This window comes from Aythya fuligula, chromosome 22 (assembly GCF_009819795.1).
Source record: "Aythya fuligula isolate bAytFul2 chromosome 22, bAytFul2.pri, whole genome shotgun sequence".
Classification (NCBI taxonomy): domain Eukaryota; kingdom Metazoa; phylum Chordata; class Aves; order Anseriformes; family Anatidae; genus Aythya; species Aythya fuligula.
Window position 1 is genome coordinate 3,628,332 of NC_045580.1, and position 24,048 is coordinate 3,652,379.

Here is a 24,048-nt window from a genome sequence, read left to right on the forward strand (position 1 = left end):
AAACGCATCGCTTTTGAAATACCTTTTATGTAACGCTGCTTCCCGCCCCCCGCTCCTTGAGCACGATCCTCTTCCTATAAAACACATTCAGTAGCAGCTATCATCGTCATAAATGATAGCTTTATTGCCTTAGTTCAGCATCTTCCCAGCTCGTTAGCAGAGCCGATGCACAATTACAAGGCGGGCGCTGGGGTCGCTGTGCAGGCTGCTGAGGGGTCAGGGAGAAGGGAGAAGCTTCCCTCCTCGTGCAGGTCACGACACTCAACGATTAAACAACACAGCAGGCTGGGAAAAGGTGCGTGCAGCTCAGGCAGGCAGCTTCTGTTAGAGGAACAGTCAGTGGTAAGAAAAACTTGGGGTACACTGTGGCAGCTGCTGGCATCTGGCGGGCGAGGCGGTGCGCAGGAGCTCAGCAGATGTGCACGGTGCATCATCTCCCCAGCCTCGGGATGTCTCGGAGCAGGCAGGATTGGCATGGAAACCAGCCGCACGAGATGTGGTTTTGCATCACGTGGCGGTGTTGCTCTTCCCTGCTGCGGGCGATGGGAGGCTGACGCCCCTGCGGCGGGTGGGTGCCGGATCCCAAGCAGCCAGCAGCGCGTTACGGATGTGCATGGAGCTGCTGTGCTGTGCTCATATCCCCGGCCTTTGTGAATGTCTGACCTACCACTGAATATTTAAAACACTGGGACTTCAAAAATGTAGATTATTTCTCAGATTGCTCTAGAAACGGGAATAATCCCCGGTTTAGACTGGTGCTTGAAGAAGAATGATTTAGTCTTTGTAGAGCATTTTAAAGGCCTATGTGAAAAGAATCATGAAAAGGCTAAATTGCTAGCACGTTATTATCTTCAAGCTATTTTACAGTAAAAATGCTAGATGATGGGTTAGATTACATGCCCAGATGTATCCTTGAAAGTGAAGAACTCGGCAAAGGCAATGATTCATCATGCACCCTTTCATATGATTTTGTAATCTTAATAACTCAGAAGGTCATATCTATTACACTGGTGTTAAATTCAGAACCAAACTTGCAATTCAGATTATAAATGAGCAGCAGAATGCTAGAGAGAGACCGAAACCATGGAGTGCTGAGCAACCCTTTACGAAAGGGAATAATTTCTGACTTCAGCAGCAGACCATGACAAAATAAAAACAAGAGTTGAGTAGGAGAGAGCACCATGCATCTTTGTTTGACGTTACTGGCATGGAAACTTGGTGTGTGCTGCTGTTAGCACAGCTCTCTGCTGGCACAGAAGGAGTTGTGAGGCAGTGTACTTTTTTTTGCTTTGCAAAAGCAGCATAAAATAGAAAATGCGAATAAAGATTTGATCTTACCAGCAGGAGCAGACATCTCTTGTGGGTTACGTGGAGGTGTAGGGTAGATCTCGGGGCTCGCAATGTTAAGTTCAGTTAATCCAGAGTCTGGCAACGATGGGCTTTGTTGAAAAGAGCTTTTGGGGCTGGCAGTTTCTCCAGGCAGAGGAGATCCCTGGCCTGGGCTGTAGCCACAGGTTTCATTTTCACTGCTGTTTTGATTGACCAGTAGTTCAGGACTCATGCAGACTGTTTGCAGCATTACCTCTGCGTGTGGAGGAAAAGGTGAAAAAGGAGCTTTTCAAGTTAAAAAACAAAAACAAAAAACAAACAAACAGAAAAAAACTTGGTTGCAAAAAGAAGAAAAAAATCAAGTTTCACATCAAGCACATGATAGCTGTATTTAATTCTCCAGTGTAGTCAGCCACTCAAAGCTGTGTCCAAATTTGCTCCCCTGTTCTTCCCAGCAAATTGCAGCAGTTGCAGGATAAAGCCCGCCTCGGGATCCCGGCAGTCCCTGCAAACTGCTTTTGAGAGTTTCTTGGTGCAACCCTCCCTCGCTCTTTATAGTCAGGTATGGCCTCAAGGACGTCAGCCTGGGAAGGCCCCACCCTCTTTCCTAACTGCAGCAGCAGCTGATGAAGAAATGACTTTTCCCATGAAGAGACCGAGTATGAGTCGAAAAGTCGTTTTCCCTAGGTACAAAACATAATTAAGCTGTTAGATTTACTGCAAATAACACCGGAAGGGAAAGAGACCTCTGATTTAGACTAATAGGTTGGATTGTGCACATGAGGAAGGGATCCAGAAACATATATTTTGTCAATTCTTGTGTTAGGGGAAGAAAAAAAAAAAAAAAAAAAAAAGAAAAAGGCAGTTTTCCCAAGGTTGTGTAAGAAGAGAGCTATTGCTCACAGCCTTCAAGAAGCAAAAATAATCCTCCCTTAAGCACAAAAATTCAGCTCAGGAAACATATCCCCTACTCGCTGCATAGTTTTAAGTCTGTGATGAGAGAGAAGAGTTATATGTTCCATAAGGATTTAAGCGTTTCTGTTTGTGTGGTTTTTGTTTGTCTGCTGTGTTCACAGCAAGGCATTACGCTTAAATACTGTGACAGGTGCAACTATTAAAACTCCCTGTAAGAATCTCTTTGGATGGACACTCTTCTTGCAGGAGGTGCTTCCTTGTCGCAGGGAGATTGCTGTACCAGATTTCAACTCCTTTCTTGTGTCCCTGGGAATTATATTTCATTTTACACACCTGTTTGAGCTCAAACAGATATTTCTCTCAAGTTCCTTGTTTGGAAAAAGATAGCAAAGTTTATCAAATGCAGCAGCTCACATATCTGTGCCTTGGAAAGCAGCCCAGGTTACCCCTGAACAGCATAGTCTCATGTATGCCTGACCAGAAAGCAGCCAGACTTTCTGGACCAAGTTATAAGAACAGAGTTACAAATAGTTTTAGTTTAAATTGGTCCTGACTCCTCTCTGCAGACCAGCGCAATCCCCGTGACCCATTTTTTCTCTGCACTTAATAACTCCAGTCTCAGGAATATTGGAAGAATTATTTAGATATGGATCAGAATGAGGAGACTTGGTGCTTGCAAGATGAGGGTAGAGTCAGGTACCAAACTACGCTGCAGCCGTGCTGGGCAGGCTGTTACCTGGCTTCCTGCCCCATAGATCCTGGGATCTAGTGACATTACTGAGTTTGGATCCCAAAATACGAAGGCATGGGGAGAGACATGGCTAAGACATCAATATCTTAGCATGGCTGCCAATGGGCTCAACTACCAGGCCCAAGGCAGCAATCCTGGGAAATGCACAGGGCTTTGTAGGTGGTGTTTGGAAATGAAGGACACGTAAGAGCTAATGTTCCAGTTTCTCCCTTAGTGGATTGTAACCAGTTTGCCCAAGGGAAGTGATTGGTTAAATGATATTTCAGGGGTTAGTAGATTATTTCTCTCTCTAACAAGCCACAAAGAAGATCTGCTTTTAATGAAGGCCATATTCTGGTCTGCTTCAATAAATACTTTTCTCCTGTCTCGCCCAGTTTGCCTGGCTGATTGCGTGAGTCTGGGACAAGCTGGAGCCAAGCTTCAATCCTGCCTTCCTTAGAGCGACGTGAAGCAGTGTGTTTTTCTGTAAATGTTACCGTTCTCTTCAGTAGGATGAGGCGTCACTTAGGGAACTACTCAATGCTTGTAGAGGTGGGAGAATTTGGCCCACTGCACACAGGAAATTGCTGCAATGAATCATTGCGTTTATTGGGTTGTAATTTGCACTGGAGATTTCTCATCCTTTTATTCTCTCCCATACTCCAACCCATATCTTGAACAGTTTTCACTGCTTGTTTATGGTATGCTCTTACATTCACAGCAGGAATTAGGCTGTTTGTTTGTTTGTTTTTGATAGAGAAAAGACCAAAATTCATTCCCGTAGCCATGAGAAGAGAAGCAGTTTTGCAAAACTGGCAACAAAAACCTTGGAATGTGGACCCTGCAAGAAACTGTCTCCAAGGCTTTGCATTTGTTTAACTGGGAATCTTGTGGTTCTTTTGCTTCTGAATTCTACAGGTATCTGATATTTTATGCAAACGCTTTAGCATTGTAATTTTAAATACCTCTTGTGAGTCTGATTCTACAAATGTTACTAGAATCGGCCCAAACTGGAAACGAGCTGTCTACTCGCAGCTGCAGCTCTGTTCTGTCAATGGCAATTTTAAATTTGGACCCACTGAGAATGCCACAAGTCGTGTCCTCCTGTAGACATCAAGGCAAGGCAAGTTGTAGCATGCACAGCAAGTAGAGAGATTGATAATAAGGCTTTCTAGGATCTGTAGATACTACTTCAGTTGGTACCTCCCAATTCCCACAGCTGTGGACAGAATTGTTTAGCATACAGCCCAATGAAACCTGGCTTGGAAAAAGTATTTTCTAGCCAGGGAATAGACTGTTTTCATAATCTTCTGTATCTTTAGTGATTTCTGCTATTTTAACCTTCTCTTTACCATTTATCAATGAAAAGGAGAAAATTTCAAGCATTGGGAATGTAAGGAATTGAGGGCATGAGTATCAGCGTCTGGGTAGAGGTCTTCAGTGATGGTTGCAGGGGATGAGGTCGAGACACTGGTTTGGTCATAAACAGCTGCCTGAGCCTTTAGGAAAGGCTGCTTTGTGCCTCCTGTCTTGTTTGCCCTCTCCTGGGGAAAAAATGGCATGCCAGATCTTTGCGTTGGGGACATTTTTCCTTTTTGAGTGTGTCAATGCCATGTTTTCTGAAAAACGGCCGTCACCGTCTGGAAGTTCCCGGTGGCTAACTGTAGTTACGGCAGTTCCTGCCTAATTGGTTTATGATGGGCAGCTCTGCCAACCTCTCTCCATGTAAACTTTCAGGTTATGCTGCCAGTGGGTGCAGCTCCTTTTATATCTTTCAATGCAGGATGAATGCTCTGTAGCTTCCTTCATCCCTTGTTGCTACATGTTTTTTACTGCACACACCCACTTTAACGGCATTCACCAGGGTAGGTTTTTGTCCGTCTTTCCCCTTCCATGCTGTTGTTTTGCCAACTGTTAACTCACCCAACTAAGAACTCCCTTGTTGCAAAGGTTTCTTTTATTAATGCTTTTTTTTCAAGCATGTAGGGATCAGGGATGGTGGGCTGAATTTGCACTAGTGCAGAAAGCAAGCACAAGGCTTTTCCCTGCACGAGCTTTCAGGGTCTGATTAGAATGTAAATAAAACAGCTGCTGCATGTAATTCTCTGCAAGGGTGAACATTGTACTGTGCAAGTAGGCCTTGAACTTAGTGGTTGTCCGGTAATTTAACAGGTAATCACTGAATAATGACCTTAATATTCAGAACCAGTGCAGAGCACGTGTTTGGGATTTTCCTTTGGGGTGTCCCTCCTGGGAATTGGTGCTGTGATGCGGCGGTGCCATCTGCTTGCCCTCAGTGACAAGGGGAAATTATGCTGTGCTCTAAATGTGCATATTTCTAAAATTTTATACCTGTGCTGGCAACGAAATGGCCTTGTGACATTGCTATTCAGTCTCACATTTTCATAGCAAACAGGAATCCCTAATTTGCCATGCTGGGATGGGCCACTGGGTAATTGCATCTTGGGTCTCTGCTGACGGCAGCCAGGAGATGATGCTTCAGAAAGAAAAAAACTTTTAATGACGGAGGTCAGGGCCGTGCAACTGAACCCGAGTAACCAACATAACTCTTAGTCATGTTGGTGACCATGAAGTATGAACTCACCTTGTCTCCTGCTGCAGTACAAAACGGAGTTGCAAAACAAAATGAATTTGCCTTACCAGTCGCAAAGGCACTCAGATCTGCTAGAAAGGCATTCCCTGGGAACTGAGGTCTGCTTTCTTAGGGCTCTGAAGTCTTTAGATGACAGATGGTGTGTTTGCACTTAGTGATTATTGTCTTTCAGTAACCATTCACGCTCTGTTTTGCCTTCAGATCACACGGACAAGGTCCACCTTCATATCTTTTACGTTCCAGGTACTTTCTGCCGTTCCTTAGTGCCACGGCATGTTGTGATCTCCTCTGTGATTTCCTTTGGAATGACAACCCTTCCTAGGAAGGGAGGGTACCAGAAGGATTCCTGCGTATTTCCTCAGTTCCAGCAGACCTGACTGAGTCCCAAAGAAGGGAAGCTGCTTGCTTCGTGCACATGACAGTTATTTCCCCATGTGCTTCCCACAGCCACGTGCCTGAGGGCTGTGGACATCCCAGCTTGTCTGGCCTGCAGAGCAGTCTTTGCTGTGGAAGATGGAAATGTATAGCGAAGGCAGGAGAGTACAAGTGGGTTGCAGCTCTACTGAAGGCATAATTGACGCAGTCGTTGTAACTTTTTGCGTGATTTTTATTGTAAATTCCCAATAATTGCCTGCCAATGACTCATCTTTAATGATGACCCATGGTTACTTCTAAATGTTTTCCTTGGATTCAGAGCTCCCCAGCACTGACAGGGATGGCGTGTTCAGACTATTTTTACTTCCCTGAAACACCTTTTATTCAACAATGATGAATTTTTCGCTCCTGTTAGACTGCCGGTTTGACTCAGTCCCCCACAGTTAGGAACCAAGAAATTTCTCACGCTGTTTGCACCTCTTCACTCTGTGACAAGTCAAGCTGTTTCTCCTTCTGATGCTGTGTGACACTAATTTCTAACGTCACTGCATGTAGTGATCAGATGCCGCTAATTGCTGATGGTATTCAGCTCTCTTCTGAGCTGCGTGGCCAGATATCAAAGAATTGCAGGCTGTTGAGGATAAAGAAGCTATTTTCTGGTATCTCTATTTTCAGTGCATTTGCAGGGCATGTGATTTGGTTTCCTCTTCGTACAGCTCTGAGAAATATCACTCCTGACTCAAAAGTATTTAATTGTATGTTTGCTTTCTGGTGTATTTCTGGAGAAGATAATTAAGGAGAGAAACTCAGAACTCTTATAAAGTGGTTTCCAGGTTTTTCTGATCTGAACTGTGCTGTTAACCTGAAGTTAGCACATCTGATCCACTCTGTGAAGCAACAGTGACCTCCCATGGGCACAGATGAGCTGTCAGTGGTATGTTCTTTCTGTCTTATTGACTTGACAAATCCATTATGGAATTGATCACCTAATCCCAAGGTTTCTGAATAACCAGCCAGATGCGGTATTAAAACCTTGTTTGTTCATCAGCTTTCTGGCACAGGTTTTCACCAACCTATATCCATCACAACTACCCAGCAAAGCTGACAGCAGAAGTAGGGGCCTAACATATATACAAAGTGAAAAGAGGAAAATCTTGTTGTTTGGAAAATTGTGATGGGTCTGCCTTTGGGATCTGCTCCTTTTAAGCATTTTTTTTTTTTCCATAAGAAAACTTTCTTATTCTGACAGACTTGAGAAAACTGTTGCAAGAAAGGTTTTCCAGATGTTTCCTGAATTTTTTCTTTTCTGTTTTCTTTGCCAAGGTGAACCTTTAGGACCTGTAGAGAATGGATCTGGGCTATGAAAATCTGCTTTTAAAAGCTTGTCTGTGCTTTCTCAGCTGAAAAGTACTGCCACATGCTGGTTTGGTAACAGAATGTGGTTGCTTTCCCAGAGGATTTTAAATGGGGGCTAGTGAATAAAATACATCATAGTCTGCTTTTACATGTCATAGAATAGGCTTATGATCCAGACAAAATCATTGCTGAGCTCTAGAGAGGAACGATCCAGTTTGCGCGTTGTAGCAGGCTGACAGGATTTAGCCAAAACTCATCCATGTTTGCAGGCATGAGCAAGGATTTTGAGCAGTGATGCACTGATACAAACAGATCATGAATCTATGCATGGAAAAGACTTTTGATGTTCTGTTAAGGCCACTTAACAGACCTCAGTGCCTACTGAGGTCAGTGTTTATTTGCCCATTTTCTTCCAGGAACTGGGGTTCACGTTTGTAGCCTCAAGACTTCTGGTCTGGTTAGATGTACTGTGGTTTTTACATATTAGAACTATCCTGGCATACTGTGTGTAATCCACAAATTCAGGAAAGCATTTAGTCCTGTTCCAGTGAACTCCCTAAAGCAACTTTAACTTACTTGGTGCACCTAGGGAGCTAAACCAGTGAGTTATCAACGCCGTTTTCTGATGATTCAGTGCAGCCTCCTTCATTTCTCCTGAGAATTTATTTGTATTTGTCTCTATCCTTGTCATTTCCAACAATTAAAAAACAAAACCAAGCTAAGAAATACAAAATTTTGTTCCTGACATCCCAGCGTCTGTCACTAGATGGTGCTGTGAATTAGACTGAAGGAATCCCTCCCTAGCAAACAAGACAAATCAGATTAATAAATAATCAAACAAAGCCACCTAAATAGAAGAGAGATCAGCAAGAAGCATCACCATTTCTTTTGAGGCATAAGGGGAAATCCATAGGAGGGTTTCCAAATCTCATGTTGAAACAAAACTGATGTATTTCCCTGTTTTCAGCCATTTGTTTTAGAATATACTTCAGTGAGGAATATGGCAAACATAACATGAATTTCTGTCTGTAAAATTGTTGACTCAGACTTATCGCGTATTTGTATTAGTTTCTGAACTGGCTGATGGTTTCACTGTGAACTGTAACTAGAAGTCAGCGTGAAAGGGACAGTGCTCTCTAAAATGCAGCTAATCTTAGAAAATCAGAGCGGTCTATGTGGAAGGTCTGATGAAATTATTAATCTCAAAGGATTCATAGAAGATTCGTTTAATGTGAATTTTGGATGATACAAGGGCTTGTGGTGCAGATTCTGATGTGAGCTATGGCTCAACTCACATGCCCGAACTTGGCATTGTGTCATTTTAGGCAGCCTGAGTGCCCCACAGCTCTCAGGATGCTGCAGGTCTCCTGTGAGTGCTGTGACAGATCTACCAGCCCCCTGTGGTTGTCTTGGCTAACCCAAGGCATCTCTGCACGGCAAGGCAGCTGCCTCTCACTCCGTCTCTGTAATATTCTGCTATAAATACTGTAGCTACTCCCCGGTTTTAATACCATCTCTACATTTCTGAATCCCCAGATTTAATTACTCTGCTTCCTGCCTTTTAGAATTTTCCTGTTTCCCTGCGTCTTTTAGGGATTCTTACTGGGTGTGAAGCTAATTTAGACCTGTGCATCCAGACCTAAGGAGCTCTTCAGGAAAACAGAGGCCTTCTGCTGGCTCTGCAGAGGATAAATTCAATTTCGTGATGCACAGTCAGGGTTAATGCTTTGTGTCCGTGAGCTAGAGCCACAAACACGTTTTTTTTTTTTTTTTACACTGGGTACATGAGCCACCTTCTCTATTTACAGTCTTCTTTTTAAAGGATCATTTACTTGCTTAGTTATTAAAATACAATGACATGGCTGGCAGCCAGTCAAAATACTCCATTTCTCCAACACTTTCATAACGCTGTGTCTCTTGTCTTCTAAGTCCTGTCCCTGACAGACATAACCATATGTTGCTCCTTGCATGGTTTTGCTTGCTTACATTGAGAAGTGAGTTACTGCACGTGAACAAAGGTGGAGAAAGTGAGCCCCCAAATACTAACTTTTAAGATTATTTTCATACTTTTATTTGCAAATCCTTTTGTCTTTATTCTTGTCCTATCGTGGCTGATATGGTTATAAAACGCTTAATAATTGTTATTTATTTATTTATTTGCTCTGCTTAAGCTCAGGTTTGATGGTGATAGTGGAGAATGTCATTTCAGGATACAAAGTTACTCGTTGTCGTGTTTTATCTTGTAGCTGTCTTTGGTCTGCCTTTTCTGGCAGGGATTCAGTAAAGCACTTAAGTTAGGAAATTAAGTGCAAGCCTGACATTAAGCATAAACATGTGCTATTTGAATTGGGGCCCTTCCACTTTTTTTGTTTATGGTGGTTAAATATTCCATGAAGTCTCTTGGTACATCAGTTTTCACATCAAGCTAGGCTTATCCACAAAGGTATCATGTTTGCTCTTCAGAGATGTGTGATGCCTGAATAGCTAAATGCATCTGGCTGGACTTGACATGGACTAGGTTCTGGCAAGCACAAGGATTCGATAATTCTCAACCTGACTGATAACCTCAGTGAGGTGAGAAAACAATAAAATGGAAATTTTGGGTAGCTATGAGATGTTGACGTATGTAATGCACTGCACATAAGCATGAAGAAAAGGCCTGTAATTGTCTGTGGGATATCTGAAGATGTGCTTTCAAATGCATCTCTGCATCTAAAGAGCACGAGCTCTTTCAGGTCAGGGCTGAAGGGAGGTAAGGCTCCAAGTGCCACTTCTGTGTTAGAATATAACTGCTTAGTTTAATGACAAATTTGATGCAAACACTACTTTTATTAGCCCACAACTCTTTTCTAGTAACTTCAGTACCTTGATGCTGGATTTTTACTGCCTTTGAAACGACCTCCAAAAACCTTTAGCTGGAGACGTTGGCTAGAAACTTCATGCTTCCACAACCAAATCCTCAGAGAACATCTCATCTCAAATAAAATCCATTTAAACAATGTTCCTTAACATCTGCGTGTTGGGGAGTCTGTAAAGAGACAGGCAGCCGATTTGTCACAAAAGAATTGAGAGGGACCAAACAGCAAATGTTCCCCTATTAACTACAAATTAGCTACATAACAATTTACTTATTTAAGGTTAATAATTAAAATAATACATAAGTGGAGACAAGTAAATAAGGGCCCTAAATGCAGTTTTCCCTCCTGAACAAAACCAGTGAAAGTCGCAGGCAACAATAGCTTGTAATCTGGGGTCAGGTTTCAGAGTCCTTTTCCCATACCCTGAGATTTCATTTCGCTCCCAGTGGACTTCATCCAGGTTTTTTTCAGCGCAAGGGAAATGACTCCCACTGAGGTCAGTTAGTGCAGCCCTACCATGGCTGCAAAAGAAAAGAAAGGGGTGGTCTCATGCAGATCCGAAAATGCTTCTTTCTCTGTGTGGCACACAAAGAAATGTTACACATTCAGGTAATCATAGTAACTAATTTTTTTTTTTTTTTTTTTTCATTTGTAAATCTCAAGGGATCTTACTGAAGACCTAAACCAGTTGCTTTACAAGTGGGAAAATCATTTCTTTTGTTTATTTTTTTAACTGTAGAAATCAAGAGCAGAAATTTCATAAGCTTCTGGCTGAGAGGACGTAACAAACAAAACCCCTCTTATCCCAGAGAATCAAGTTCATGATATCTGAAGTTAACACTTAACTGTGAAACCCGATCCAGACATTGCTATGCTAATCTCTGGATAATAACACAATGAATAAGAGCAGAACCTTGAAAAACAACTCTAAAATTTTGTGGAGAGTATTGAACTACTTTATTTGTTCAAGGTTGTGTATAGTATTGCTCTTTAGCTTCCTTTAATAATTGTGACATCTGGTATTTATCTAAAAATAAGGAAGTACACCTTATTAATCAACAAAGCTAAGAAATATATTCAGCTGCATCCAGTTCCTTTGTAGAATAGCCTAATCTTGAAGAGTTTTGTGTGTGCACATCTCAGTTGTAACATAGCTTTAATAACCAAGCCTTTATTTTCTCTTAAGCTCAGGCACTAAATTTCTGGAGAAATATCACAATACGATGGGAACGTACAAGGGATCTCACAGGGGCCGAAGAGTAGAGTTATGCAAGATGGTAAAGGCAACGTTAGTCTCAGCCCAGCACTTAAGTTTAAGAGAATTCTTGTTGATCTTTGAGGTCTATTCCTGTTGTTATAGATAGCATGTGCTTGAAGCATTCAGCATTTAAATTATCTCTTTCCCCTGATATTTTAGAACTGTATTCCCTTTATGTTGGAGGCAAAGAAAGCCTGAAAGTGGTCGGAGATGTTGGTGGTAACCATAGCTGAAGAAAACACAGAGAGATGAATTTAAAGCTTTTGCATGCAGCTTGCAAAGTATTTGATAGCTGAATTCCAGGAGTGATGTGTGCTGTAGCAACTGTATGGCTTTGAACTCTTGAATCCTCACTGCAATTGTTGAATGACAACGCACCTACAGCTTGTCAACATCTGGCTGCAGCTGTGAAACCCGCAGAAATGTGGAGTGGTGGTCCAGAGCTGAGCAAAGCGCACCCCTCAGGGCAAAGGAGGTGAACACCACACATCTCATAGCCCTTCGAGAAGTCTGTGAATAAATCTGCATTCTGTGGAGATGACATCTCCTGAAAATTTGTCCAAGAGGACAAATGAGAAAATTGCTGCCCTTGAGTAGGTATATTTTACAGAAACATATTTATTAGTGATAGGTGGTATGTACATAGGATTGTTCTTGCTATAGTTCGTGTCATTTGCTTGAGCCGTGAACAAATAAGTGAATGATCTGACAGCTTTTGAGGATCAGACTCTCAGAACAAACCAGTTTAACTTGGTGATTGTTTGGGTTGGTTTATTGCCACGTTTATTTTTTTTCCTGAGCAATAAGTTCCCATGAAAGCACCAAGATCTTCCCCCTTTTTGTGAGTTAATGTTTCATTAACATAAATCATTTCACGTTTTGTGGAGTCTGACCTAATTTCTCTGCGAAATGTAAACCTGCATCTAACTCTTCTTTGTCAGTTGTATTGCAAGGTAAATTCCAGTACTACTTCCTTATGCTGCAGCTAGCACCCCTCCAATTTCTGCTCTTAAAAGATTTCGTTCTTTAGTGCTGGAGTTCTTACCTCTTTCAGCAAGTCCTTCTGTTTAAGAATAACACAGGCACAGAAGAAATGTAAAGAACAAATGACTCCATAGTGCAGTACACAGCTTTTCTTTTTTTTTTTTTTTTTTTTTGAGGGTCATTCTGATCACTCCCTTAGAGACCAGGAACCAGCTGATGGAAATGCCCGCAAGATGTTGTTTTATCACCAGCAAGTGAATTTGTCTCCCTTCAGACCACATTTAGCTGCTTTGAATTAGGGAAGCTCCACTGTTTCCAGCAAGGCTTTGCTAGCTGAGCCAAGGCACAGCACGAGCGCTGTATTGCTGCATCGCATGCTCCAAAAAAATGTCCATCAAGGAGCAGAGGTGGGAGATGATGCAACTTTCTGGGGTATGTAACTGACTTGGGGGTAAGTTTGTGTAGGGAAATGAGAAAATGCAAAAATACAGGTTGCTTGGAGTTTACTCCTCTTTATCCAGGGTCAAGAGGCTAATGGAAGTACAACTCAAGCAAGGAGGTCTTACCAAAAAAAAAAAAGAAAGAATTAAATATTTACCTAGCGAAAGAAATGCCAATTGGCAGATTAAATATGTAGTCTCTTTGTTATCATTCCAAAAATACCAGCAGAACAAAAAGTCAGAGCTAAGAGGGGACCAAAAACCTGGTACAAGCCTCCACCTCTGCGGAGCAAGACGAGACCTGCCACCTGCACCTCCCTAGGGAGCAGGGCCCCTGCAAGCACTGTGCTTGTTACTCAATCTGTCTGCATCCTTCTCCACTTCAGGTTCTGTTTTTTTCTCTCTTGCCTCTTGTATGGACCAAAGGAATTCACAAGAGGAACCCAAACACCTAATTTTTCAGGTAATAAATGTATAGGGTCATTCCTCTGTTGAGACAGACCCGGCCAACGTGGCCACACCATTTCTGGGGGACCTGGACAGCCTTGTGAGCCTGATGCTACAGTCACTAGTGTAAATGTGTGGGCAGACATCCGTGATGGTTTTGCTGTTAGCTTTGGCCTGATCCAGGAAATACAGGTGGGTCCTGGTGGATATGTGCCTGTGAACCACAAAAAAGTTTTTTTTCCAGCACTGGGGTGTGCTCGAGCTTCAGTGAATGGTGGGTGCTCTAGGTTTTGTTTCTGAAGTTACCCTGTGGTTTCAGCCCCTTCTCACATCTGTGGCTGCTGCTTTAATCTCTGGGTAAATCTCAGATCTTATTCTCTAACCACTGAGAGGGGCTGAGCCTGGTATTCAGTGAAAAGAGACTAGATGTGGCCTCAAACATTTTTTCTGTCTAGATAAAACATACTGGAGATCTGTGCATCAGATGGCGCTGAGTACTTTTCAGTCCAAATAAGAACTGCTCATTTAGCATCATTAGCTAGACATTTGATTAATAAAAACCAAACGGAAATATTCTGCGTTCAGCAGATTAGACTGGAATCTGCTGAGGAATGTTTTTGAATTTACACTAGTTTTATTGTTCCTGAATTTTGTGCATTAATGAGTGGCTCCTCGTTTAGCAAAGTTTCTCTGGAAATCAGATGTCAGATGTGGTTCTCATTAATTATCCCCTCTTCTGGCAGGCTGGCTCTCTTGCTGCTTAATCAGTGAGTGCATGGGAGAAGGAGGCTGCTGAGGCTTCTCTTGCTGGGTGCCTTCGCAGTTTGAAGTGAGCTGGTTTTTACGTCTCAGGTGATTAAACACAGGTATTTATGTAGGTAGACTGTTTGAGAGGAGCAGATTAGCAGTACTGTTTGGATATGGCTTGTGGGATGTGCAGCAAGAAACATCCTGTCCCAACCCTGATAATGCCATTCGGAAATGGGACCTGCCCAAGGTATGGGCAAGGTATGTCTCATTTCATTGCAGGACTGAATTTTAAAGAGTGACCTGGAAACAAGACTCTTGTCCCTGTTCTGTGTGGAGCTGGTGGGTGGAAAAATTGTTTCTCCCTTGAAAACAAGATAACCTGAGTCCTGGCTGCTTGGGGAACAGCCACTTGTAGGTACAAGAGGATTTCAGTTAGCGTAGCTCCTGCCCTCTCTGTCAAGGATGCAAACAGAGGGCAGATGAATGCTGGTGTGCATGGCAGGCTGTAAGAGAGAGATGTTTTTCTGCTAAAGCTTAAGCTGAGTGTTCGTGTCAGGCACTGGGGTAACACTACGCCTCTCAGTAACAGGGAGCTTCATCCAGTACGCCATCGTGCTCCGTAGCTCTCTGTACATGCTGCTTACTCCCAGGACAAATTGTTTTTGTTTTTGTTTTTACAGCAAACTGAATGGCAGCTGATTTAATCAGTCGTCCTGGGAGCAATAATTCTGCAAGGTTGAAACTTGCATTGGCTGCTGTGTTTGTTCTTCCCAGGGAGAGAAGAGTTTAACAAAGCAATGGACGATCGTGTACGTATTGCTCAATAGGATAACTTGTGCTCTCAGTTTACAGGCTTGAAAACAAAGTGTGGATATGATACCATCAAACTGCTTCATTCCAAGCCCTGCTGCTCCTTAAAATGTCAGAGCTGTAACCTTCAGACACTACTCCAAATTTTGAGTCTTTGCATTCCTGGGGATGCTGCTAGACCCAACTGTGCTTTAGGGCAACGGGTGAGCTGTTATCTTGGTCACTCTCATGGGAGAAACCCACGGGAGGAGGAATGATGTCTATGTGGTGTTTTGCATGCTGCTGAATGCCCTTTCTGTTTGTGCTTGTTGTGGTTTAACCCTGGCAGGCAGCTCAGCACCATGCAGACACTCAGTCAGTGTCCTCAGGTGGGATAGGGGAGAGAATCAGAAAGGTAAAAGTGCAAGAATTCATGAGTTGAGACACAAACAGCTTTATTAGGTAAAGCAAAAGCCATGTGCACAAGCAGAACAAACCAAGGAACACATTCACTGCTCCCCATTGGCAGACAGGTGCTCCCAGGACAGCGGGGCTCATCACGCTGATGGTTCTGGTACCATGCAGGATGTTGCTCTGGATGCTAGAGCCGAGGTGCCAGGTGGTTTGACTACCTGCAGAGGAGTGTGTCTGGCTCTTGCATGTCACCAGCTGTCTGTACTAAAAAAACATCCAGAATCCAATCCTCACAACTCTAAGATTGCTTTGAGAATAACAGGATTGAATAAACTGTAGGCTCTTCAGATTTGTAGTCTATTTTTGACTCTTAAATATACTCAGGCTCATGTTTGCAAGTACTTCACGCTTGAGTCCTGGGGGTGGCCTTTTTTAATGAAATGGCAATACATTCCTAGCCATTCAGTTCCAGGTGCAGGATCTTTAAGATAAACGTCACAGATTTCAAAATAAACCAGTACAGTTGGGAAGGAAAAACAATGAAAACTCTTGACGCCTGTGACCTAGCAATGAAGTACCAAGGGACATTTTGCTCGCTCATACTGTTTCGCCCATTTGTCTCAACGAGTTGCCAGTTTGCTCCTGAGATTAAGCAAACCTTCCTCCTCCTGCAGGACAAGTGGTCATCTTCAGCATGAGTCAACAAGAGCAAGCTAGGCTACAGTAGGAGCATTATTTCTTATGCCTTGAGCCAAATCCAAAGGGTCAGAAAAATGTAATGGTCCCCATAAAACAAGCCGTGTCCTGCCCCACTGCACTTCCAGTGCAGGCATCCTGGCTGCTGGCTGCTATCTTTCTGGGTGGGTTGCAAAAGGAGCTCTCAGGATATTCTGGGAAGCGGGTTTCCTCTTGCACTAGACAAGCCCAGTTGATGTAAATGTGAAACCAGCATTAGAGGGTGGCTGGATTAATCTTCATCGAGGCTTGAAGGCATCCGGGGTGGGGGATGTAGGTGAGGTGTTACCCACAAGTACGCTCAGATGAGGAAAGAGGAACCGTGCTGTGCTGTGAGCTGGCCCTTCCTCTGCCTTTACAGCCTGTTCTCAGCCTCTTCTCCTCCCCACCTTGCTTATTTTCTGCTGTCAGCAGCTAGCTTTGCATGGGCTTTTAATGCCTGGAGATACCCAGAATACTCTGCATGCCTTGCTGCGGTGATTTGTGCTTTAGTAATTCCAGAAGCAGAAGTCTCCCAGCGGAGAGCTTTGAGATGCTTCCTGGAAAGCACAGAGCACACAGCATGCCTCGTTAGGCTGTGTTAATTAACCAGCAAGGTTCTCCTCTGCTAAGGTGATGTGTGTTATTGCAAAAGCTCTAAAATAGATGATTTTGTGTGGCCCCGGGGCCTGTGTTAATACTACTGGAGATTTAACTCTCTGTTCCCCAGCAGAACCTACATGAGACAGCCAAAGTTTCCCCTTATTTAGTTGCTGGAGCCTGGGATACATTTTGTGTAGGAAGGAAGAGACAACAGCTGGTGCAGTAGGGCTTCTGCCTGAATTCGGGAGAAGGAAGCTAACCCGAACCCTCCTGGACAGGTAGATTTCCTAGGGCCCAGCCACGCTGGGTAGTTTTTCTTTTGTGAAGGTTTATTTTCCAGAAATGTTCTTGTTTTGGTCTTCTCCCAAAGTAGTAAAGGCAAGGTACAAGCCAAAAATGGCTGTTGATTGCAGAAGATGGAGACTAGAATAAGTTTATGGAGAGCAGGACTTCCAAGTTGAGCACATGCTTAACACTACGGCCCAGCAAGCACTATGTGCATAAAATAAAGCTCAAATTTAGCGCTAATGCAATAAAGCACTTGGTACTTTCATCTTTTGATCTTTCCTTTCCTATAATCAGCTAGGGAGGAAGGCAGCAGTAGTGACTTTTCAAAGGTGTAAAGAATCACAAGGGTTAAGAAGTGTGATATTGCAACAAAACGTTATTGTGGTGACTGAGATTTCCTTGGACAAGGGCCGTGTATGACACAAGAGCAGTTTCGACTACTAAGCTAGTTTTAAGAAGTTTAGGCAGTAAGTATTTTATTGTGTGTTATTGTCACGTGAGTTAAATAATTTCAGGGGTGCCTGCTTTGCAGTATCTTAAAAGGACTGATTTCCCAAAAGGCAGAATGCCTGTCCCAGATGTATCGGGGCCTTTCAGACGATGTTAAACCAGATCATAGAAACTTGAAAAAAAGGCAAGATAAACCATTTTCAAAAGCATCTTTTGCTAAGGGTGGGAACAGAAAGGTGCCCTTCCTTCCTGACCCCAGAAGGTGATGCCCTGTACCTGGGAATTCTGCCTGTGTTTGGTGGGTGCAGCGTGTTTTTGTTGTTGCTGTCATTGCTTTTGGATACAGCCAGTCACAAAGTTTGTTTAGTTTCAGAGTATCTGGTGATTTAATAACAGAGGAGGATTTGCTCTTGTGCTTTGGGTCTTTGTGCCTCATTTCCAGGGCTGAAATGTCCAATTTGTTAAGGCTGTTAGTCAAAACTAAAAGCCTTTTCTTACACTGAGGATTGACAAAGTTTGCAAGTGAAACTGAAAATTATGTTTTTTTGTTTTATAAAAGTCTTGAGCTTCTCAGTTAGATTTATTTGAGTGTGTGTTCTTTTGTTTCAGATGTTTCTTTCAGATGGTAAAAAGCTGGGAGAAACAAATGAGAAGAATTGAGTCAAAATATTTTCACAATATTGAGATGTTTAGCTGGGAAAGTCCAGGTTAACTTCACTGCAGCAACTCATAAGTGGAACAGTATGATCTGATTTGTTTCGTTTTTCTCTGATGTTATCAGATACAACAGAAAACATTAGACAAATACAGGAGAACCCAAAGCACCTCCAGCATAATGCATGTTTGTGTCCTGCACCAGCGTTGTGACTTTGAAAGGTTGCTGGCCGCAGAGAAAATTCATTCTTGGTAAATGCACCAAGTTCACATTTTTGTCTTGCAGATTCCAGTGATTATTATTTTTTTCCCCTTTTCCTTGGTGGGAGATTTGACTATGCTAAATGTGCAAAATTTGGAAGGAGGGCCAAGCATCCACCTTTGTACCTGTAGGTTTGCACGGGGCAGCTGGGGAGTGTGTGCACACAGGGCACGAGAGGTGAAGCTGCTGGAGTCCTGCAGATGGGCAGCAGAGCCCAGATCGAGGTTTTGGCCAACAGTAGAGAGGAAGCCAGGCGTAGAAAACGTGATCTATAGCCGAGTGTTTCCCATAGTCTTCAGGTCAGCAAAGTTCTGGATTTAGTTTTCAGGTCAGCATTGGCAACTTCTGCCAGAAAGCTGTGAATTTATTCACCTGGCCGTGGCGTGCCTCTGTTTGGCACGCTTCTGTGCGATGCACTTGAACTCTGAGGGACCCAGGCTTTGTGCCATCGTTACCTGCAATTGTAAGGAAATAAATTAATACAGTAGTTTAATGTCTAATCCAAACTGTGCTGAGCTCTGCCCAGTATGAAAATCCAGCCCTTCTGTAAACATAAAAGCAACTTGAAAATATTTCTTTGGAAATCACCTGGCCTGGTCTAGTCTGAAAAGGAAACTTGATGGACTCTCTTAATGTTTGGTTAACCTGATGTCTGGTTTTAGGTCTCCCAAACGGTTACAGTTAGGCCTGGTGCAGAAGTAGACAGGTTCCGCCATAGACCAAAGAGCAGTAAGAAGAGAAAATCTGCATGTTTGCTGCTATCTGATGTTTGTATCGGGTGTTGGAACTTTGCAGTGACCCAGTTTATGAACTTAGAAAGAAAAAAAAAAACAAGATCTTTACCAAATGCAGAAGTTATTTCCACTTGTGAGTGCATTGTTATTTCTTCTTGTGTTCTTGCTGTGCTGATACCCCTGTGAAGTCTGAAGTAAGCTATAAAAGCTAGGGGTGGAATTGTAGTAACCAGTATCTTACTGCAAAGACGCTGGGCCTTACAGCAACAGGTTGTGGGACCTGGGTTAGAGAAGCGAGTATGAGATGAATAAACATTGGTGATGGAGCCTCCCGTTATGGATGAGGATTCCTCAGGACTGAGTTCCTCACGTGGCAAACGTTCAGCATTTGTCTTTGCCTGGCTCAAAGTGTACCTAGAGGTGAAATCGTGTTTAAAATAAGCTGTAAAGATAGTGAGGGCAAAACTATGGACAGGTAAGTGAAAGAGAAATGATGGAGAGGGTAAAGTGGAAACTTAGGTGCTGCTATTGGTATTTACACAAGAATCCTCGAGCACAATAATTGCTGGTTTGGCACTTGCATTTAATACAATAAAAGGCCATGCAGTGAGAGTTGGAAAAAAGCGGGCAGTTTTCACAGCTGAGCCCTACAGAAGGAAAGTCCCTGAATTTCCAGGAAACTGCCAATATTAATTAAATGCATTCTGTACAGCTGGAGTAAAAGAAAATGGCCCATCATTCTGCACTGCTATGGGTGAGGGATTACTCAAAAATGCGTAGCATAGATGATCAGATGGCAGTCAGTGCTGTATTATAAATGAAAATGTGTGGCTTGAGCATTTCTTGTTAGATGCATTCTTTGAGTGCTGCTGCTATGTTGCTTACATGACTTATGCTGATGAAATTTCTAAACATCTGCTGTATTTTAAATCGCCATTTTTATCAGGGTTAAATAAAAGGTTTATAGACAGAGATGGATACCGGAAAATTCAGGGCTGCAAATAGTTTTTCTGTTTCATAGCAGCGTGCCATAAATCTGCCTGGAGACAGCTGTTTAGCTGACTGCTCTCAACAGAAATCAGAGCAGAACATCAAAGAAGTTTGCCTGAGAATGCTGCCGCTGTCATACCCGCGTTTGGCTAAGCCTGCTGCTGCATTGCTTCGCCTTGGAAATGGCTTCAAATCCTAACACATGTACAGTACAGGATCTGGGGAGACAAAAGAGGCTATCTCCGAACTTGAATCTGAGCTTGTTCCTGGATTTCAGCGCGTGAGCCGCAGCAATGGGCCGTATTGTTCCCCTCACCGACGTGTTGGCAGCAGCCTGTGCGACTCATGGAAAATCTCCCGTGCCTGAGGGGTTCTGAAACCATTCAGAAATTCTCACTTGCCAAGGGTGGATTGGCTTCCTCGCTGCACATGCCGTGTCTCCAATGCGTTCCCAGCTCATTCCCTTGTGAGAAGCCCTTTTCTTGCCGTGCCCCATACAGAGTGGCCGTTGTTCTCAGCTGCTGGCTGGCCCTGGAGCTGTCGTTGGCTCTCAGCTACGTGAGCTGCGAGCTGCCAGCCCTGCCGGAGGTGTGCGGCTGCCCAAACCATACGCCTGGCATGGCTTTGTCTCTTTTGAACCCCTTCCCCCTGCAGGACAGCAAGGAGCTGTAAAATGTACAGTAATTCATGAAAGCAGCTGAGCATGCAAGGGCTATGTGGCCTTCTCACATCCTACAGTTTCTGTGCTGTAAAATCTGGTGAGGGCCTTGCCTGTGGGAAGCCATGCCTGAAACGTCGAGCTGAAGGCATTGCATTTTCCCTGAGAACTATTATGAGTGCATTTTTTTTCCTTTTTTCTTCTCTCTCCTTAATTCAATCCATCATGAGATGTACAGTGCTCACAGTCACAGCAGCTGTGCTATTTTCATCATCCTTTCCTGAACAGCAACACCCATCATACTGTCCTGAGGCGTGTAATTGCTGGTAACTTCGGTTCCTCTGCTCTGTTTCCAGACATTCTTATTTTCTTACCTGCCTTTGGGGATGTTTTTCCTGATACCACCCTGGCACCAGAAGACTGGAGGAGTTGGGGCAGGCTGGCAGGCAAGGTGCTCTCTTCCCCTTGGGCTGTCACTTGAGTGCTGGCTGCGGTGAGTGTTAGGGAGCACATTGCTGAGGCTGAGCTGCAAGAGTTGGTGCCTGCATTTGCAAATCTCCTCCTTGCCCTGCCAGCCCCCTTCGAGCCCCGAGGAGGAGAGGAGCTGCCCGGCAGGTGGCAGCTTCACCCAGCGAATAGCACCGGCAGCACCTCCAGGGGAACCACCAACTGCACGAGCTGGGTTCTGGTTTTACCTAAATTCCAGCTTTTGCTTGTGCTGCACTGCCCCTTTGGATGCTGTTGATGACAGTTTCAGACAAGGAGCGCTGCCAGAAAGTGGCAGACACAGCTCCTGCTGGAGCCAGGAGAGCGGTGTTGGACTCAAACGCAGTGCTGTGGTTTGCATTCAGAGGAGAATTGCTCGGGAATTGCATCACAGGGATTGTTTCCCTTCAACAAACAAGAAATATTTGGTAGATACCTCTGGGTCTAAAGACTAGTGCACATTTGGGTATCTCTCTGAAAGTGGAAATCTTTCCACTGAGTTGCAGAGGCTGCAAGATGACATCTGTGTCGTACTGAGTCCTGAAAGAGAGCTGCAACCACAGTGTTCTTCCCAAAGTGATGTGTTTTTAATCAGAAAAAGGCAGGTTTGTTTCATGACATGAAGCCCTTATCTCACTAACTGCGTGACGGCAGAAAAAATTGTCGCTCACGCTTTCTGACATAGCCCTTCTTAATGCCAACAGTTTGCTTTTCTGATTTTTTACTGTCATAATAACACTAAAAATGAAAGGGTATATGTGTGGAGAACAGCGAGTGTAGTATTAAGTGTTGCAAGGAGAATATGGGGTGGAAAGAGGAGAGTGTGAGCCTTTGGGTCTTATAATTACACTCCCTTTTGAGCCTTGATTTGCCTGTTTAGTGACACACAACAATGTCCTGGATACGGATCCAGATTCCTGGAGCATGTAATTAATAACTCTCAACTTCCTCAGCTGCCAGATAAATGTGCCTTCTCCTAGGAGTGTTTCAGTCTTCAGGATTTCTCTAGTTTGAGGTATGATGTTTTTAAACCAGCCTTTAATCTTGTTGCTATTTGGGAATTAAAATAATAGTGAAATGAGTAGACTTGAGAAAAAGTCATGCCAGGAACCTTGTCTTAGGGTGACTGGGAGCCCCGTGTTTCCAGTGGAGATAATAAAACCCCACAGAGGCAGTTCTAGGGTGGTCTGCTTGTAGCAGAGGCTTGAGCTCCTGGTTACAGAGAATCCAGGGTCGGTTCCTGCAGGCAATTCTGCACAAGGACACAGAAAGAATCCCAACAGTCAATCCTAGAGTTTCACCTCACTTCAGAACACATGCTGGTTGTTGCTCCCTTGGCACTGACCAGAAATCCCAATTTCTTCTGTTCCTGCTGACCACAATCAACATTCATAATTTACCTTCCAGTGCAGCACTTTCACCTCTACACATTTGTTTTATGGGGACTGTCATGGTTCCACTTACCAAGCTTTTATTTCTGCATTTCAGTCTGGTTTTTGTTTGTTTGTTTTGGTTGTTTTTTGTTTTCCCATTCTGTCTAATCAGTTGTCAATTAGGCAGAAATTCTCCTTGCAGGCCCCACAGTGCAGTTTTGCAAACTGAAAGTCAGATTTTCTGAGCATGGCCTGGCCAGGAACCAGAGCTGATAAGGTAAAGGGGTGGGTTTTAGTTCCTTTTTCTTTATCTAGATATAAAATCAGTTTGAACATCTTGTGCCCTCTCTTAAACAGGAGGGCCAAATGAAGATGCAACAGGTTTCCTTTTCTGAACTGGGTTCAAAGCTTTCTTTTTTGTGTGTTTCTACTATCCCAGGGTCCCATTGGTAGCTCTGGAGGTGGGTCACACAGCTCCATCCCTGCTGTTGATGATGAAAAGGGACAAATAAATGCGACAAATAAATGCTACTTACAGTTAAAGTCATTAAACTGAGTGGGGTATGAGTGGCCTTATACAAAATCAGTGACCAGCAGTGAAGAGGAGGAATTTTTGACAATGGGGCAAAGGACTGAAGATAAAGTGTCAGGGTGAAATTATTAAATGTGTCATTAAAATCTGACAGAAGCTCCCAAGGGAAATAAAAAAGCAAGAATCCAAATAAGATGGGAGGAAAACTGTATTCAAAAGCATGGTCTGGAAGTGAGCCAAAGATACAATCCTGCGGGACGTTGTTGATAGGGAATTGCCCCAACCCTTTCCTAATTATTTTTCCCTAGACTTCCTAATGGGGTCCTTTCTCTCAGTCTGGGCAGGGAGTTAATGGAGAGATGAGGTGAGGTCTGCAGGTGGTCCTGGAGGTGGCACAGAAAGCTGTCCAGCCTCCCATGCTCTTCACGTCCCAAGCAAGCGTCCTGAGATTTCAGAAGCAGCTGCACCTCTGAGGGGGTTTCCCAGGTGTTTGGAGGAGACCACGGAAAAGTAAATGCTGAATGAAGCAGTAGGAACTTTTGTGTAGATTCACAGCCTGCTTCAGTCCTATTGTTCTCTGTAGCTCTCTACCCACTCCTCTGCAGCTGTGTGTTGCGGGTTTCAGGGTGAGGATGCTGCCAAAGCTGCTGAGTCCTGTTTCTCTGTGAAACTCTGGGGCCACACGTGCTCAGAGAGGGCTCTCGGTGTGAGTGGTTTCCAGAGGGGACCAGGTGATTTGACTTTCCTTGTGACACAGTTTGGGCTCGAGTCTTTCCCTTGGTAACAGTGCCTAGGTTCACAGTGAACCAGCCTGCTGGTGCGGTTCCTGGCAGATCTGATCTGCTGAGATAAGAATTTCTGGCACCCATTCGAAGCTCTTAACCTGAAGAAATAAATGCTGGTCACTTAGGTTTTGGCAAGCTTGGGCCAAAATCTGAATGTGAAAGGAAGCGTCGAAGTCCCTGGCTTGCTCTGCTGAGCTCGGGCCCATGTTTTGGCCGAATGTGGCTTTTTTAGCCATTAATAATTCTGTTTGGGAAGGGTT

General features: G+C 43.7%; 1 protein-coding gene across 2 annotated transcripts in view; it reads left to right on the forward strand.

Moving 5' to 3' along the window:
* Positions 1-24,048, forward strand: part of POU2AF1 (POU class 2 homeobox associating factor 1) — a 70,720-nt gene that overhangs the window by 22,786 nt on the left and 23,886 nt on the right. The gene's annotated exons all lie outside the window — the stretch shown is intronic.